The 20,238-nt window shown below is 37.4% G+C and overlaps 1 long non-coding RNA gene across 1 annotated transcript in view; it reads left to right on the top strand.

Annotated features, from left to right (window-relative positions):
• Positions 1-20,238, top strand: part of LOC147834517 (uncharacterized) — an 83,852-nt gene that overhangs the window by 56,168 nt on the left and 7,446 nt on the right. The window contains exon 4 of the long non-coding RNA XR_015504357.1: positions 17,522-18,746. This is a non-coding gene — a long non-coding RNA (uncharacterized LOC147834517). The remainder of the gene's footprint in view (positions 1-17,521; positions 18,747-20,238) is intronic.

The following is a 20,238-nucleotide window of genomic DNA, read 5'->3' as shown; positions in this document are numbered from 1 at the left end:
ATTTATTTGAGTCATTGCAGAGTTGTATGGATTCAGTACTCTAAGCTCATGGGAGTCATACACAATATTCATTCTGTTTCCACTGCAGCATGACTTTCTATACTGTACATTATTTTTGTTAAGTGACACGACTTTTCTCTAAGCAAAGTCAGACCTTACTATCTTAATTAATAATCAAGACATGGTCATATTTTATTTTGGTAAAATAAGCGTAATCTGGAGGCATTTACCTTCATATTTCACCACTTCTGCTACCAAATGATCAACTAGAAGTCAAACCATTATTTATTGTTCCTAAAACTTGATTGGACGACAAGTTTTGTCAGGTAGTGTAAATCTGAATTATGTACGATTATGAATTATACTTTGAATTAATCCCCATTTTCTTCATGCAACTAACCGTGTTATTCTGAATGTTGTATAAGCATTTATTTCATAGACATCATCTCCTTGTGGTTTTCCCTGCAAAAAAAATAAATAAAAATTAAAGAAATAAATAAAAAAAAATTAAAAATTAAATTTTTTTTTATTAATAACATAAAATCAGTCTACAGCAGTGGTTCTCAAACTGTGGTACGTATACCACTAGTGGTAAGCGAGCTTCCTTCTAGTAGTACGTGGAGGAATCAAATATGTCATATGCAAATGCTACATATATTTAAAAATTTATCAAAATGATTTGTATATGAATATGACAACGTATAGCCCATATATACTATATGTAATACTTTACATTTAAGTACAGCAGTTTTCTTTTTACTTTTAAGAACAGTAACCTCCCATTTTTAACTTTTAAAAGCACATTTTAATTTAAATGTTGATGCTTTTACTTTTTTTTTTACATATAAGCACAGTACAGTCTTAACGTTCAGACTATTTATAATGTTTAAAGTGGCTGACAATAATAAATATTCTTACTAATATTAATTCATCTGATACATTTTTGAAATGTGCAGAGCTGTAGTTGCTTAATTTAGTCTACTACGCTACGTATTTTAATACTGCTCATTATGGTGGTACTTGGAGAGACTATTTTTTTCTGAGGTGGTACTTGATAAAAAAAAGTTTGAGAACCACTGGTCTACAGGCTTTCATAGAAAACCTAAAGGAGATCTGGGAAGGCCTTTTTTTAGGTTTTGTTACAAGCTGTTCGAATATTGGCATTAAAAAAGCAATCAATTCAAGAAAATTCCACCATCTCCCAGTTTGATTTCTGATCACTAGGATAAGGAGCAGTATATATTTCCACTAAATGTTAGCACATCATTTAAAGATCAGTGAATCTTGTGCAAACCTTTTATAACAAAGCGATCACACCATTTTCTGGAAGAGCGAACACAGCAGATCATACTGCAGTCTATCAAAGGAGATTCAAATTAAACAATCATAACCTTTGCAAAATGGAAATGTAACCATTTGGGAACGTTACTGTTTTAATAGCACTATCACAATTGAGGAATCTCCTGTGGCTTCACCGTGTCTCCATGGAAACACTTCCCTCCAGTGCTAAAGGGACTGTTCAGGTTAAAGGGCTTTGTTGATGTAAATACATTTCAAAATCTCATTTTGCATTAAAAAAGAGGATAAATCCACCCCATATGTTGAAGACTGAACCGTTTCGCTGATAGGATACACATGAAAAAGAGTCCAGATTTGATCTGTTTAATATATGTTCCGTATGCTGATTCATGAGCTTCCTCTTCAGTTTGGAGAATGACTATTACATCAATTATATATTTGATTAGATTTGTATGTATTCATTTAGAGGATGTCTTATGATTTTTTTAGGACAGCTGCCAGCATTTTTGTCCATGCTATTTTTTGAATGCAGGTGAAGAGGGAACGTGAACTAGTTAATTCTTTTATGCTTTTCCTTGTTTCAGGCTGTCAATATCAGTTCTGTTTGCTCCAAGCCTAGAGCCAGAGCGAAAACCCTGTTACGCTGTAAGTCTAAATCAATGACCGTTATCTCTTGGCATGAATCGAATGGCAAATTCGATTCAAATGAGGAACAATTTAAGATCCAGATGTGGGCTCCCTTGTGAATGTCTTTGCATGTGAGCTTTGCCTCTATTTCTTCATTTACTGATGGCAATAAACCTTTATGGGTGCAGTCAGGACTGCCGTGGCTTTAATGGCATGTGGCATCCTCTAAAATGGGCATCTGTTAATTTAGAAACGACGGAGGGGACTGCGTGGGTTGCTTTTCCCCCGTAATAAGTGCACCTTTAGAAGCCTGCGCCGCTTCGCCTGATCCATTATTTTCTTCACTATTTTAATTTTGCTCTTAATGATTTTCTAGATTCCCCTTTCCAATTTTAGCATGCTGAGAGTCATAATGGATTTGAACAAGGTGTGTTCGGTATGTGCTAATCAACCCGAGTCGTTTTCAGCAGTTCCGTCACCAGGTGTGGTGTCAGAACGTGCTGACCTTCCGCTAACGACCCGTTCGTGATGTAATTATAACACCAACTGTCCACGCCACCACTTGTTACTGTCATTCTGAGGCTCCGTGTCCCAGCCGGTTACAGCTTGGTCTGTTCATTCCCACTCTGTATTTTGCAATTCCGATCCTGTTCTTCCTGCCAGCAGTTTGGAAAGTACTGGATTATTACATCTATTTAGAACTAGGGTGTGATGTGGGCTGGGGGACCCGATAGTCCATTTCACCAGGTCTTTCTTTCAAAAGTAATGTTATCTCAATGAGGGATGGTGGCCTTTTTTTTCTTGCTTTACACAAAGATCCAGCATTGGGCAGGTGACTTCAATGGGGAATTACATCTTGATAGCCCCTTTGGGTGGTTAGTTTTGCAATATAGCAGACATCAACAGGTATGCACACACATACACTGACCACAAACACCTTTTTGAAGGAAAGTTATCAACTGAGACCAAACCCCTAGGGATAAATACACACATAGTGGTGTTGAGGAGCTTTAGTGTGAATCTGCAATGGCACCACATGTCTCTGTAAGGAAGGCCAGCTAGTAAGAGATGTGGAAGTAATCCTCTGTCTCCTGGCCTCAAGAGGTGCACTAGTGATGGACTGGCAATTGAAAGGCATTCACAGTGGGGGAAAGTAGAACCAGACGGGTTAAACCAATGCCACAACCTGGATGGGAGTGAGGTTTTGGGGAGAGTGTGATGGGGGCTACCAATGAACATTGTGTGAGTAAACCTCGATCCCTGGCATTATAAAAATAGTTGACCCATTCCTCAAAATATTTTAAACTCAGTTAGGGTTATATGGTTAGGGTTAGGGTAGGGGTGTCAAATTCTACTGCTTTGCACAGTTTAGTTTTTACCTTAATGAAACCCATCTGATCAAACTACTTGAGTCCTTCAGGCTTGTTTGAAACCTACAGGTAAGTGTGTTGAAGCAGGATTGTAAGTAAACTCTGCAGGGCTACGCTACTCCAGGGACTTAGTTTGACACCCCTGGGCTAGTGGAATACCGATGATATTGTATTGGTGACGTGACCCGGATGGGAATGAGGCTTAAGAGGTGAATGTAATGAAGGCCAGCTGGTTAGTAAATCTTACTCCCCTTGCCTCAAGAGCTGACACCAAAGGCTGTTGTCTTTAGTGTCCTTGTTAGCTTCTTGCAGTCTTTAGCATTCTAAGCATCCACTTCCCATGCTAGAAAAAATTGGGTTTGAAAGTGATTTGGAGCAGTGGCATGTTCAATTGGAGGGGTGATGTTGGTGCTGTGACCCGGATGGGAATGAGACTTAGGGGCATGGGTGTAAGGCCTAATCCCAATTCTATTTTTCTACCCCTACCACTTCTCCTTGGCCCTTGAAACAGAGTGTGAAGGGGGAAGGCTGCACACGTCATCATATATCATCAAGATTTCTGACTTTATATGAGATCGATGACGGCGACTGCTGTAGTTATTCCAGTTGCGTTATTTGTGTTTCTAAGGGCTAAGGGGTAGAATTGGGAATGAGCCTAAATGAGGCCAGTCATTTACAGCTGTTTGGCTAAACTTCCTGGCCATGGTGTTTAGTATGGGAGTCAAAACAATTTCTGTGGTCCATCGTGATGCAGAAGATGACGATTCGTTATCGGTTTAATAATTCGTTTGGAAGAACATGGTTTTCTGACATCATTTGTCACGGTAGCATATGTTGAGGGTGGCAAGACGGCTGTACAAGGCAAAGATGTGATGTCATTTTCAATAATTTGATATTTTATACATTCAAAAAAAGTTTTCTTTGAACAGGTAAAAATATTTTTTTTAATTAGGATATCTGGTTGCTTGTGTTTAATGACAAAAGTGTGATTCTTGTGAAGTCAGATTAGGGATGCAACAATTTACCAATTTCACTATTAACTGCGCTGTTACGTGTTTATGATGTTAAAGAGCCCATATTATACATGAAATAGGGTCATATCTTGGTTGTAAGGGTCTCCAACAACAGTTTAATATGCATGCAAGGTCAAAAAACACTTTCGTGGTCTTATAATCTGCATTTATTTTTACCTAATTATCCCAGCGACTCCTGTATGAATCGTCCAGTGATTCATTTGTTCCCAAACCCCTCCTTAGCGCGAAGCTAATCTGCGCTGATTGGACCAATGACAGTCTGTTGCGATTGGTCGACTGCCTTCAGTCAGAGAGTGAAATGCCAAACAGCTAATCAGCAATTTAAAAGTAATCACAGTTCATACACGCTCCATAGTGTAGGCGTGGATTTTAGCTGCCAGTGGGTCAATGTAAATACAGACTATGGACTTGAAAATACAGACGACTGACTATTTTATTGAGCAAAAACTCCAAAAACAGTTGAGGAGATCTCCTAGCTTCTCACTCTGCTCTTTTCACAGACACACACACACATATTGCACACACACACACACGCATTTAACCCTGCTCGACAACACGCCCGCGTGCGCGCACACACACACACACACGCACGCACGCACGCACGCACACGCACACACACACACACACACAAAAACACACACCTCCGGACGACAGCTCGCGCACACACACACACACACACTACTCCTCGTCCACGGAGCTCCGTTAACAAAGCAGCACGCGTCGCATTTTTAACGTGACTTTGCACGCGATAAGAGAATATAGCCAGTTTAACACCGTACAGTACACGCGGTTACAAGTAACAAATCACAACTAAATACATTTGCAAGCTAGAGTCAACGAGGCAACTTTAATCGCACATACTTACACTTGAGAAATGGAGGAAGAAAAATCCATCCTGACATCCATCAGTAAGTTACTCTTTACTGATCCTTCCTTTAACAAACGCTGATGAAGTATTCTTTGTAGCATGTAGTTTCCAGTAGTTTCCAACTGCTTGACTATAATGCTGAGGTTTCATCTTTGGGTAGAGACTCAATATATCCATCTGCAGTGTGACTTCAATCGACCGGCATGTTTGTGTGTGGGGGTGTGTGTGTGTGTGTGTGTGTGTGTCTGGGTTTCTGCGTCAGAGGGCGGGGCCTCAGGTTTGAAATCTCCCGGGTTTGCGCGTGCACGTGAATAACTTGGTTTCGTTCGTACGTCATGGCGAAACACCTAATGAATCGGTATCAAGGCGACTCGTTTGAAGCACTATGAGTCGACTCTTTTATAGATGAATCAACAGTTTTAAACACTGTACACTAACAGATTTAAGCCTTAGCTGGATACTTCACTTCACTTAGAGCTGTGTTACACACTACATGGAGGGGAATTTTCAAAAAAACATAATATGGGCTCTTTAAATAATTAAAGGGATGATACGTAACAATCAGTGAGTCTATTGATGCTGGGTGAATGAGGAGAAGACGCATACGCTTGATAAGTGAAACAAAAAGTAAGTATTTATTAATGGATAATGTCAAACAATGAATGTAAGATGAAAGATAAATGTAATTTTAAATAATTTAATTAAATAAAGAAAAATAGGAGTGTTGCCAAAATAAAGAAATAAATATAACAAAACGAACTAACTAAACCCCAACCCACTAAACTGACTGAACAAAGAAAAATGCAGAAACAAAACCGTAATCTTCAGCACGTAGCTTAACTAAACTTCTTAACTCCCAAACATAAGTACACATGTGGCAATGCCTCCAAAAACTAACTAATACACAATAATACTAAGCTGCTCGAAATGCTAGAATTCTCGTAAAGTACACACTGTTAGCCATTAGCAAAACAAGATCTCAGGTAATCTAATTCTCATAAAGATCGTTCAAAATCTCACTATACATTAACAAGAGCAGCACAAGATTAACTGATTAATCAAGATAAACAGGGAGAAAACTAGAAAATAGCACTCGCAAACGAATCAAGCGGATCAAACAAACAAACAGTCCGGCCGACACAAGTGAGGAGATTGGCAGGCCAAGCGCTCCTCCAGAACAGCTCAAGCGCACCGGTTTTATACTGCGCGGACCCGATCCTTATTGGCACGCCGATTTAGTGACGAAGGTGAATGACAGCTCACCAGACCAATGGTAGCACACCTGAAACAGGATAGGACCACAACAAGAGAGAGAGAGAGAGAAGAGCGCAAAGCAGAAACAACAAAAATACTCCAAAACATACGTGAAACGTAACATGTGCTTTAATTCATCACGGTTAATTATTCGTGAAGGCTTCTCAACATCGCGTTTCTGCATGGAACAAAACTGCTGCAACTAAACAAAGTTATGCCAACTGTGCCCTAATTTAAAGTTCCAAACTTGTACACTGAGGCTAATACCCAGACACACTGGATTAACAATGGCTGAAGCTGTAAGGGCTGTTCACATTGCATCTTTTGCGTGCAAGTTCGTTATTTCTTTTCTTTCGCACTTCTGGTTGAACGTGTGCACCCCAAGTCGCATGACAAGAACTGATCATTCAGCTTCATACTTTGTATGGAATATACACATCTGTACTCCAAACAGAAAAAAAATACATTAATAAATGATATAACCAGATAAGTGCATATTACATAATATAGTTGATCCAAAGTGCCTTTCAGACAGAGGATCGGCAGTCTTTGACTACATTTTTTTCTCTTTAAAAGGGAAATACCTAGATATGATGCTTAGATTTACATTAGACAAATACTGTTTTTATTCTTATTTTTTTCATTCATTCATTCATTTTTGTTTTGGATTAGTCCCTTTATTAATCTGGGGTCGCCACAGCGGAATGAACTGCCAATTTATCAAGTATATGTTTTAGGTAGCGGATGCCCTTCCAGCTGCAACCCATCTCTGGGAAACATCCACACACAACATTCACAACGGACAATTTAGCCTACACAATTGTTTGTCAACATTGTTTTGTCATTTATTTTCAGTGTAAAATTTTGTTTCAATTTCAAAAACTTTTTTTCACTTATTTTTAAGTCCAAAAAGAAATGGACTATTGTTTGTTTTTAATATTATTTTTAATATTATTTTTAATATTATTACTGAGCAGCAATAAATAGCACTTTAAATTTGAAATATTAAAAAAGAGTTTTCATGTGATTTTTCTATACTATTAGTGTTTTGATTAATGAAGGCACAATAATCGTGATAACTGTGAGACCGTGATTATTCCTCAGACTGTAATCATACAACCAAAATCTATAATCATATAAAGTCATATAGGAAATTGAGGATGCAGTGCATCAGCAGTGAATCGATGATATTATAATCGCACTTGAACCGAACAATGACACCAGTGTTTAGGTTCACACCCCTAGAGTTTAGCATCCTTGTTAGTGTGCTCACCTCCCATGCTGGAAATGCTGTTCAAATCCCGCTCATAGCAGCAAGGATACCTTGGGAACGATGCAACCTTCTTGCATAATTTTGGTTTCATTTAATTGATGATCTGGCTCCTTGGGTAAACAGCAGTTTTGATTTACAGCTGTTTTTGAAAAATGTCAGATGACAGTGGAGCCAGAGGGTTTTAAACTGTTCTGAAGAAATACTCCCCCATCCAGCAGTCATTTGGGAACAGTGGGCATGTCGAAGAAGGTTGGCAGCAAAGCCCCAAGCTGCCGTTTTATGCATTCAAAAACTCAACCAACCCCCCTATATCTTGCCCCCTTGAGTTTCAGCCAAAACCATGCTGGCGAAAGCAGAACTTTCAGTTATTGACTTTTGCCATGGTTTGTTGAATATGTACATGTACACCCACCTCACACAAATTTCCATGGAAGTCATACATTTTCGTCCAAATACACAGCCTGAACCCGCAACCTATGCAAATAAGCATGTAAAACACACTAACTTAGCTTATCTATGCGCGCGTTAGATATCAGAAGAAAATGACTATTGCAAACAGCTGTGTGGATTCTTTCACAATGCCGTTTTGGCCTGCAGCATAATGTGAGAGCCGATATGCACAGGAGGCCGTGAAAGGTCTCCGTGTGCTCCATTTATGTGGGGCGCTGTGCTCGTAACGATTGATTTGCAGTATGTTTGGGGTTTCTAAATCTGCAACATGGTGTGTTTTATAACCCAGGGAATGAGCTGTGAGACTACTTTGAACCGAGGCACTTACTGTATTACGAAAAATTGATGAAACTCCGAATTTCATATGGAAATGTGCCAGCTCGGCTGATTGATTTCTTTATAGATCCATTAGAGGTGATGATTTATGAGCATCTTGGAAGATCTCACAAATTAAAAAAAAAACTTTAGCCACGGACAACTGATAAATTGATATTTAAACGAATAAAACAACGGCAAATAATGTTTATTTAATATTGGCAACCTGATGGAATCAAATAACAAGTGTCAAGGGGGTCCCGCAGGGCGTCGGCGTACTATCCCGGGTAAAGTGGATTGAAATTAGCACACGATGCCGGGCTCTTGCTCAAGGCAACTATTCTCCTTCAGCGCTGCCGTAGATGACAAACAGAAGGAAGGAAGGAGTGTTAGAAGCAGACACTTGTCAATGCAAAGAAACCGTGACTCTGCCTCCTATCAAAGCGACAGGAAAAGTCATATTCAGCACGAACGGATTTGCCCAGTTTTCTGCAAATCCCGCAGCAGCGTAGCGTAATTGAAAACAGGGGTGAATAATCAGTGAAACAAGTCTGTTGAAAAGCTAATTGATCTCATATGCAAACAGAATTAAGTTAAAAGCTGTTGGGCTGTGTCTGGTGCTCTGTTATTGTCAATTCTGAGCCTTCACTTTCCCGATGAGAAAGGAAAGGAAATATTCAAGGCCTGGAAGAGAACGGATGGAAAAGGGAAAAGGCTGGATGGACAAAAAGAATAAGAGAGGTAACGCCACCCTAAATGATACATTTATTCAATTCAAGATTTTACAAAGCTTGAAAAAGGGGGGTCTCATAATAGAATCACTTCATCAGGAACTCAAGTGCTTGAACGCAGGATCCATCTGTTCGCTGTATCGTCTGGTTCCCCCTCCTCCTCCTCGCTTTTTCCTCCCTCACCTCCCATTTGCACCACATAGGCCTGATTTATCAAGAATTGGCTCTCAGGTGTGTGTGTATGTGTGTGTGTGTGTGTGTGTGTGTGTGTGTGTGTGTGTGTGTGTGTGTGTGTGTGTGTGTGTGTGTGTTCTTAACAGAACTGAGGGAACGTATTACTGTGTTTCATTACTGCTGTACGAGACGTTAAGACAATCATTCAAATCGCTCAGAGTCGAACCCCACCCGGCTGCTAATTCAATCTGCCCACAGCAAAACATGCCAAACAACATCCATTATGGTCACACAGTTAATTGGCAGCGGGTGGGGGCTCAGGCTTGAGTCGGGGGGAAGCGGTGCAGCGGACAAAAGCAATCTCGTCTTTTCACCGGCTTTGCGTAGTGGAACACAGCGATGCTCTTGCGATGCTTCGCATTGTCATTTGACAATAGACAAAGACACATAGGACAATAAAATAAACGGCTGGTGGGAAGATTTCTGACTGATTATGTTGCAGTGCTTCATTACGCTGAGAAGTGGTTTAAATATAAATGACTGAGTAACCTGAATCTCCATGAAGCAGTTTTAAATGTTAAGGTTTTAGAGTTAAGTACAGTAGGTGTGTACAGTAAATAATTTCTATACCTTTCCTATGTTCTACTTTTTGTTATATGTTTAGTTATGGTGGCTTGAGAAAGCTAACATACCCCTGCTGAAAAATCCAGCTTAAACCAGTTTATGCTGGTTGGCTGGATTTAGCTGGTTGACCAGCCTGGTTTTAGAGGGGTTTTTGCCATTTCCAGGCTGGTTTCCAGCCATTTCCAGCCTGGTCTTAGCTGGTCAGGCTGGGAGATGACCAGCTAAAACGAGCTTGACCAGCCTAGCCAATCTGGGAGTCCAGCCAAAACCAGCTATATACAGCTTAAACCAGGCTGGTTAAGCTGGTTTTAGCTGGATTTGGCTGGTAATTTTCCAGCCTGACCAGCTAAGACTAGGCTGGAAATGGCTGGAAACCAGCCTGGAAGTGGCCAAAACCCCTCTAAAACCAGCCTGGTTGACCAGCTAAAACCAGCCAACCAGCCTAGGCTGGTTTAAGCTGGATTTTTCAACAGGGACAGGTATACTACCTAAACTTATTATTTTTCCTTCTTCTTCTTTTAGACTATTTTAAGAACGCATCTCCTGCTAGACAGTTCATACTACAACCACCAAACCTCCAAACTATACTGACTTGGGTTGCTATTTCTTTTTTAACTGTTCTGACTCATGGTTTTCTGAAAACTGACCCAGAAATTTCTAAAAAGTCCCAGTGACTTAACATTGGACCAAACTTTGTGACCTCATAACTGCATCAGACTGACATACAGACTAATGGTTGGGCTCATTTTACTCAGACTACCAATCTGCCAATCACTGATGACCTTGCAGCTTGCTAGCCAAACCCTAGCAACCACTTACAGCACCCTAGCACTGTCCCATAGACTTCTTTTATAACAAAAAATTGATATTGACTTTACATTGGACAAACAACAAACCAATTCATGCCAACAACATACAAACACACTAATCATACTAGCAACATGCTAATTCGTACTAAATTCATTCTAACAACATGCTAGTTTATACTAGAAACATGCTAGTGACATGCTAATTCATATTAGAACCATGCTAATTTATGTTAGTAACTGCCTAGCAACTACTCAGAACACATTAGCAACCACCTAGCAACACCTCAGCAACCGCCTAGCAACTACTTAGAACAATTTAGCAACCACCTAGCAACACCCTAGCAACCGACTAGCAATGCCTTAGCAACTACCTAGCAACCACTCAGAACACCCTAGCACCCACATAGCAATGACCTAGAACACCTGAGCAACCACTTAGCAACCACCTAGCAATGCCTTAGCAACTACGTAGCAGCCACTCAGAACATACTTGTAACCGCCTAGCAACACCTTTGCAACGCCTTAGTGACTGCCTAGAAACTACTCAGAACACCCTAGCAACACCTTAGCGATGACCTAAAATACCTACACAACCGCCGAGCAACACCTTAGCAGTCACCAAAAGAGACGCTGGCTAACCACTGAGCCACTGTGCCACCCCCAAGTAAACCAAAACAACTGAAATAAATAAATCCCTGGTCATTTTTTCTGCATAAATTGTGTGTGTGTGTGTGTGTGTGTGTGTGTGTGTGTGTGTGTGTGTGTATGTGTGTGTGTGTGTGTGTGTGTGTGTGTGTGTGCGTGTGTGTGCGTGTGTGTGTGCGTGTGTGTGTGCGTGTGTGTGTGCGTGTGCGTGTGCGTGTGCATGTGCGCGTGTGTGTGACTGTGTGACCACTCAGCACACGGCACATGCTGCAGGTCTCTATCTCTATTTGACGCCGGGCACATAGCCAGCTCTCTTCCAGCTTCACAGCTAAAAACAAACAAACCTTGGTGTGCCATAAACAGCCGAACGCCACCACAATCTGCCTGCCTGCACCACCAGGTAGTCTAGGGTCCTCCTGGCCTGACAAAAGCTCCTGCTTTTAATGGCCATCCAACATTCACATTCAGTCAATCTTCTGGCTCTAATTTCAGCTCTTTTTTTCGGTCTCACTTCTCTGTGTGTTGCAGTGACAGAGGCCTTTGAATGAGACACTTGAGACGAAACATGCAGGTAAAAACATAATTTTTGTTTGCATGGTGCTGTCAATTTAAACATTTGAGGCTTTTATTTTGTCAGTCTAATGTAAAGAAAATATCCAAAATACATTTGAAATGTTTTTGTCGTTAGCTGAAAAGTTTATATTTGTTTAGATAGGACGGCACGGTGGCTCAGTGGTTAGCACTGTCGCCTCATAGCAAGAAGGTTGCTGGTTCAAGTCTTGGCTGAGCCAGTTGGAATTTATGTGTGGAGTTTGCATGTTCTCCCCCTGTTAGTGTGGGTTTCCTCCACAATCCAAAGACATGCGGAACAGGTAAATTGGATGATCTAAATTGGCCGTTGTGTGTGTAAGTGTGTGTGTGTGTGTGTGTGTGTGTGTGTGTGTGTGTGTGTGTGTGTGTGTGTGTGTGTGTGTGTGTGTGTGTAAATGTATGAGTGTATGGGTGTTTCACAGTGCTGGGTTGAAGCTGGAAAGGCATCTGCTGTGTAAAACATATGCTGGATAAGTTGGCAGTTCATTCCGCTGTGGCGACCCCTAATGAATAAAGAGACAAAGCTGAAGAAACGTGAATGCATGAATATGTGTTTTGTTTATGAATACAGTACGTATTTTTAAAATCCATTTTCTCAAAATGACATAAAAGAGCCATAAAGCTCCACTTCTGTATCATTTGCGTAAATATATTTTAAAGATATTTACAGAGGAATGTGCTTATACATAATATTTCTTATTAAATACATTTTTTTTCTACAAAAAAAATATAATAATAATAATATTAATAACAAAATACACACTCAAACTGCATACTGTAAAAAGCTTTAATGTATCAAAAAATAACACAAAAAATAATATGTTTGTGGTAGAAATCTATACAAATTAGTACATATTTTATTAAATAGTGCCTCATTTGCATATTTAAACAACATGTTATAAATATATTACATATATATATATATATTAATATATTACAATATATTAATATATTATACATTTTAATATAACAAGTGAATCAACTGGGGAAGAATAGTAAGAACAGTGTTGGGAAAGTTAATTTAAAAATGTAATTAATTACTAACTACATTATTAAAAATGTATTGAACTACTTCTCTAATTACTTTGCCTGAAAAGTAACTTAGTTACTTCATTTCATTCCAAATACTAAGTCATTTTTATTTATTTATTTTTTTTATAATTATTTGACTCATCATTACTAACAAGCCACAAAAATCCCAATGCATAGACAATAGAGTTTAAACTCCTAAATCTTTAAATTTAAGCTTTTTTTCAGGAACTTTTAGATTTGTTTTTAAAAAATTAGTCTTACATTTTAAAAAGAAAAATTACGTATCAAAACACAAAATGTTTCAAAGTAATGACACCATATTTCATACATATCATATAGTGAAATACATTTCTAAATTATTAAATTTTTTCTTAAGCATGTGCCGTTTTTGGACAAATAAAACATTTAGTTGGAAAATATCTGAATAACAAAAAATGTATATTTACAAACACTCTGCTTCTCTGAATTTATACCTTACATTGTAATGAACTAATTTTTCACTTAATTTTTAGCAAATGCAATTGTCTTGATAAATGAAAAATGTTCTGCAAAAGAAGTACTCTGAAAACAAATTACTCTGATTCTCTGAATTGATTTTAATGGATCTGTTGTATTTACAGTGCACACAACATTTAAGCATTTATACTGCAAGCAACTGTAATAAAATAATTTAAAAATAAAAGGTAATCCTTTGCTTTACTTTTACAGCTGAAAAGTAATTTAATTAAACTTACCAGTTATTTATGTAACTATTTGTTCATCCTTTTATCACATTCACCAGTAATTCTCTACATAAAAAAAAAACTGTGAAGATGACGCAGTGAAAATGCAGAGACGGCCATAACGAGTGGACGGAGGGTGACAATTAAGAGCAAACAAAAATAAAAATAGCGTCTTGGCTGCTATGGTATTAAAAACAGTGACATTTACAGACCTGTATTTAATTGCCAGCTCATGCTGTTCGCCAGGTACCCCATTACACCCAGTAATAAATCTTCTATAGCTAGAAATGTATGTGTGTGTGTTGTACACAGATGAATACATAAAGCCATTGATTAGCAAAATAAACATATGTGCAGTTGAAGTCTACATTATTCGCCCTCCTGTGAATTTTCTTTTCTTTTTCAAATATTTGCCAAATGATGTTTAACAGATTAAGGAATTTTTCACAGTATTTCCTATAATATTTTTTCTTCTGGAATAAGTCTTATTTGATTTATTTTGGCTAGAAAAAAAGCAGTTTTTAATTTTTAAAAACCATTTTAATGTCAAAATTAGTAGCCCCTTTATGCTATTTTTTTTGATAGTCTACAGAACAAATCACTATTACACAATGATTCGCCTAATTACCATAACTTGGCTAATTAACCTAGTTAAGCCTTTAAATGCTGCTTAATCAGAATACTAGTATCTTAAAATTATCTAGTAAAACATTATGTACTCTCATCATGGCAAAGATAAAAGTTATTAGGAAATGAGTTATTAAAACTATTATGTTTACAAATGTGTTTTGAAAGAGTATGTTTAGAAATTGGGGTAATAAAAATGTATATATATATATATATATATAATGTGGCTAATAATTCAGGAGGGCTAATAATTCTGGCTTCAAACGTATAGGCAAAAATGTGCATGTTGAATGTGCATTCGCTTTTTGCATGTGTCGCCTATTGAGGGACTCTAGTCATCTGCTTGGTTTTTACAGTGGAAGTGGATCTTGCCTCCATTGTTGTTTTGTGCGAGGGCCAAAAGCACAGAGAAGATTTTAAGCGTGTTCGTAGACTATCATCACCCATATGCTTGTGGTCTTGAATGGCATGAGTTTGTCATCTGCGGCGAGTGCTGGAATTCAGTCAAGCTTCTCTTCGTTTGTGTGTTTTGCTCAGGACGACAGATGGAAAAAGTATAAACATGGAACTTACACACGTACTTTTCTCTTTCGTTGCTGTCATTTGACTAAATGACGGCTCTAAATTCTTAATCATTAGTTTAGTTTTTGTAGTTTGGTGGTTTAAAAAAATATTATATGCTTGATTTTCACACAGAGCCCCTGAGATTGGCTTTTAAATGAGCAGATGTTTTTGGGAAATAATGCAGTGGTAAAGTGAGATAATAAGTTGTAATTAATGGAAATCATGAGGAATAATTGAATGATGTTAGTTCATGTTATTATATATGTGATAATATATATTATTCATTCATTTTCCTTTGGTTTAGTCGCTTATTTTTCAATGGTGGCCACAGCGGAATTAACTGCCAACTATTCCTGCATATGTTTTAAGCAGTGACCCAATATTGGGACATACCCATACACACTCACATCTTCTCACTGTGGCCAATTTAGTTAATCCAATTCACCTATATCGCATGTCTTTGGACTGTGGGGGAAAACCAGAGCACCCGGAGGAAAACCACTTGGGGAGAACAAGCAAACTCCACACTGAAATGCCAACTGTCTCAGACAGGACTCGAACCAGTGGCCTTCTTTCTATTAAGCGACAGTGCTAACCACTAAGCCATCATGCCATCCTTAATATATTAATATAATTTGAATATAGTTTTATTTAATATAGTTTTTATTGATTGACTTTTAGTTGTCTGTTTACTCTTTACTTAAAATGAGCAAAAGTTTCTGAATGATGCTACACACACACACACACACACACACACACACACACACACACACACACAGATAAGATAAATAAATCTGATAGAATGGTCTGGGATTGACTTATATTGTACATTGTAGTTAATTGCAATTATATATTACTTTAATTAATTATTGTAATAATTGTAATTGTACATTAATTATTATTGTATTTAATTATTGTAAATAGTCACCATAATATCTGTATCTTTTAAGTACAATTTAAGTTATTCTGTTTATTTAAGCTTTTTATTGTTATTAAAATAATCAGACCGTTTTCATCTTGATCAGATGAATAAAATAGTTTAAGATTATTTTTAACTATTTTTCAGAACGCACTCAATGTGTGACAGTAGAAAATTATAATTCACCATTTCTAAATGTTAACACTGGGGTTCCCCAAGGATCGGTTTTAGCTCCGTTGTTATTTTCTATTTATATTAACGATTTAGGTCACGGAATAGAATCAGCAAAAATACATCTGTATGCCGATGACACAATAATATATACAGCAGCACATTCTTTAAATCAAGCTGTACAACATCTACAGATTGCTTTTCAAATATTGCAGTATACGTTGCAAAATTTAAAATTGGTTTTAAATTCAAAAAAGACTAAATATATGATTTTTAGCCATGGCCGCACTAAGTCAACAGATCAGACAATAAAAACTCTGAACTGTGTTCAAATAGAAAGAGTTAGCTTTTATAAATATTTAGGAGTTTGGATTGATGAGAGATTAGCCTTTGATATACATATTGACAAGTTACTGAAAAAGCTTAGGCCAAAGTTAGGTTTTTTATACCGGTCAAGAAATTGTTTTCCTTATAAAGTCCGCAAAAAATTAGTAGAGAGTACATTTCTGTCTATAATGGATTATGGTGATCATCTCTATATGCACGCAACCGCTACCCTATTAAGAAAATTAGATTCTGTTTATCATGCAGCAATACGTTTTGTCACAGGTGCAGATTCACGGACGCATCACTGTATTTTGTATGATTCCTTAGACTGGTTATCTCTATATCAAAGGAGAAAATTACATCTGTACTTATTTATTTTAAAAGCTCTTTTAGGTAAATTACCATACTATATTTTTAATTTATTAACATTTCACACCAACAATCAAAATACTAGATCTGGTTCATGTATTCGTCTGATAGTTCCAAGGGCATTATCAGAACTTGGCAAACGTGCTTTTTCCGTTCACGCTCCCAGGGCTTGGAATGACCTGCAAAATCAGCTCAATCTTGACACTCTTCCGACTCTGAGTACTTTTAAACATCTTTTATACAACATTTTAAAGGACACCTGCAATTGTTTGTTATGAGCTGATGTTTTTAAGAATGGTGATTTTTTGTTTGTGATTTTTATATGAAACTTTATGTGTTGCCTGCCATCTTGACCAGGTCTCACTGGAAGAAGAGACAGTACTGTCTCAATGTGATCTCCTGGCTAAATAAAGGAAATAAAGATTATAAATGAATACAATTGTGAGATATAGTCACAACTGTGATAATTTTATAGTCAATAATTTTTTTTTTGTTACTTCAATTAAAATAAACATCAGCTTAAGTAAAATATTTATAAAACACTTTACTTGGATGGTAGACCATATGGGAAAGCTAGGCTGCTATTGGAAATGAAAGCTTTAGCGATAGTTCTGCCAGGAAGACTTCACGAATGTCACGTCATTCATAATAATCATCTCGTCAGCCTATAACAACCAAGCAAGCTATATATAAGCCCATCTAAACAATCTGTTTCGCTGTACTCAGGTAAGGTTGCGGAAGTTTCCCTCCATCCTCCCCACCACTACCTCCACCAGGTCGGCCAGGGGAGAGGATCTGCCAGCTCATCCAGAGTTCTGCACTATAGATGGGGCTTACGCCAAAGGACTTTATAAAGGACTGTATTGAACTTACATTTATGTAAACGATTTACAATAAATGTTAAAATGTTTATCTGCCTCCTAAAAAGTCTTTCTGGTAGAAGTGGTGTAAGTGAGGCCAGCAGGGGGTGCTCAACCTGTGGTCTGTGTGGGTCCTAACACCCCAGTATAGTGAAGTGGACACTATACTGTTAGTAAACGCCGCCTTTCGGATGAGATGTTAAACCGAGGTCCTGACTCTCTGTGGTCAATAAAAATCCCATGGCACTTCTCAAAGAGATCTTAAAGAAACTTCTTAAAGAGTAGGGGTGTAACCCCGGTGTCCTAGCCACATTCCCTCCATCGGCCCTTACCCATCATGGCCTCCCAATCATTCCCATTCACCGAACTGGCGTCGTTGTCCTGTGGCTGCCATTGCATCATCCAAGTGGATGCTGCACATTGGTGGTGGTGTTGAGAGACCCCCCTCATGATTGTGAAGTGCTTTGGGTGTATGGCCATGCACAATAAATACGCTACATAAAAACACATTACATTACTTATAAATATTTATAAAATCAAAACTTAATTCTCCAAGAAATATTTCTCATTTTCAATTAGTTTCATCTGATGTACTAATAAAATAAAATAAAAATGACCAAAACCTTGCTTAAATTCTAATAAAATGCAAAAATCTAATCGAAATAAACTTGTTAATAAAAACTACAATAGCATCCCAGTGATATCAAAATAACTTCCTTACTCATAGCTTTCTTAACATAACCAAATAAAACCTTTATGCTGTGGATAAAAGCCAGTAATGCATGCACGTGAAAAAACTGAATGTTCATTTCTATGCATTATATCTTCTTCTTTAATCCCCTTTTTTTACTCCTCATTATCTGTTGAATTCTCAGGCAGCGTCCCTCCTGCTGTACCCACCTGCCCCCCTGCATATGCCGGGTAAATGAGAATAGATTGGCCCATCCGCCGATGGTGCCAGGTGGCATTTAGACCCCCGAGAAGACACGAGTGCAGTCTATCTACCTCACAGTGACAGACGCTGGGCCTGGAGAGAGACGAAACGAAAAAAGGAAGCACGTCGGAAAAGACGGAAACGGAGAAAAACCCTAGTAGGTCCAGGCAAATGTGTTGTCCTGTTTTTTTTGTCATTATCTCAAGCTGCTGTTGCTCAGTTAGACAGATGTACATGTGGGAGGATGCAAACGGGATGCTGACAATAGGAATGTGAGGGGTTTTTTTCATTGGCATGTAATCTTCGCCTTTTCCTTGTTGTGAAACTGTACTTAAGCTGCACCAATTGGATTCGAAATCCTGTTATATGGATTAGGAAACACTTTAACAATCTGGAAATGTAAAAAAATCAGGGAGCACAGATGTGATTCAACAAGCATCCTTTTTTATACGGGTTTAGTATGAGATGAGCTCAATCAATATGACTATCAGATATAAAATTAAATAAATAAGTTAAACAAATAGTTGTGACTTGTACATAATTTAAAAAGATGGCTATTTTGAGTAAATCTGACAGATTATAATATATAATGTTAGCACAGAAGTAGTTTCAGCTTATAGTTTGATAAACAGCAAACATTACGTTTTGCTTCAGGTTATATTTAGGAATGTTTCAGGTTCAGTTGAGTTGACAGCATACAGTATGTGACAATGTTGATTTCCAGAGAAAAAATTGTTTTGACGTCTCTCAAAGTTATTTTCTTTGAAAAAACAACAAAAATTGACAGCTTAAGTGTGATACCGTTTATACCTTCAGACAAAACAGTCTGGATTTGTACTGAAATTTCTTAAAAAATAAAATAGAATCTTGGGTTTATTTCAAGCACATACATTCAATACAAGTTAAGCTCATTAAACTTAATTATTAAAGTTTGACAGCATATAGCAAAACACTCAGTTCAACATAAAACATGAAATATTTTACCCCCTAAAAAGCAAACAAAAAGACGAAAGTTGTGTGGTTATTTTAACTTATAACTAGGCCCACAGAGGAATCTGAGTACGCAGAATTCAGCAGATTTTTAGCCCATCATTAAGTCTGTTTATTTACTTGAGTAAATGTGTGTAAATCTATATTCCGTTTTTAAATTAATTACAGTAATATTATTGACTAAAATGAAATTGTTCATCTGATTTATGTACAATGCAGTATGTAAAGTAATATTTTCTGTCTTTTGATATTATATGGGAGGTTTGCTTTGTTTACCGAATAAATTAAATAATTTAACTGGATTTGTATTTTAAACATTAAATAAAAGTTTAAAAGATATTATTTTTTATTTCACATATTTAGGTTTTAGTTATGATACTCTTAAAAAAATTCTGCAGAAATCCACAGATTTTTACCAAAATTCCCCGCAGAAATAGCAAAAAACATCCATAAATTCCGTCTGGGTCTAACTAAAACTAAGAGTGATTTATGGTTCGATAAAAATCTTTGTTAAATAAAAAAGAAATACATCTGAAAATTGTTGGTAGCCAAAAACTTTTAGTAACATTAACTTTTTGTAGGAAACACAGAAGATTTACCTATAAAAGAAATCAATGATTTTATGTTTAACAAAATGTTAAAATTTTGTTAAACATAAC

This window comes from Danio rerio, chromosome 12 (assembly GCF_052040795.2).
Source record: "Danio rerio strain M-AB ecotype USA chromosome 12, GRCz13ab, whole genome shotgun sequence".
In the NCBI taxonomy this organism is placed as follows: Eukaryota; Metazoa; Chordata; class Actinopteri; order Cypriniformes; family Danionidae; genus Danio; species Danio rerio.
This window is presented reverse-complemented; position numbering and strand designations above follow the sequence as displayed.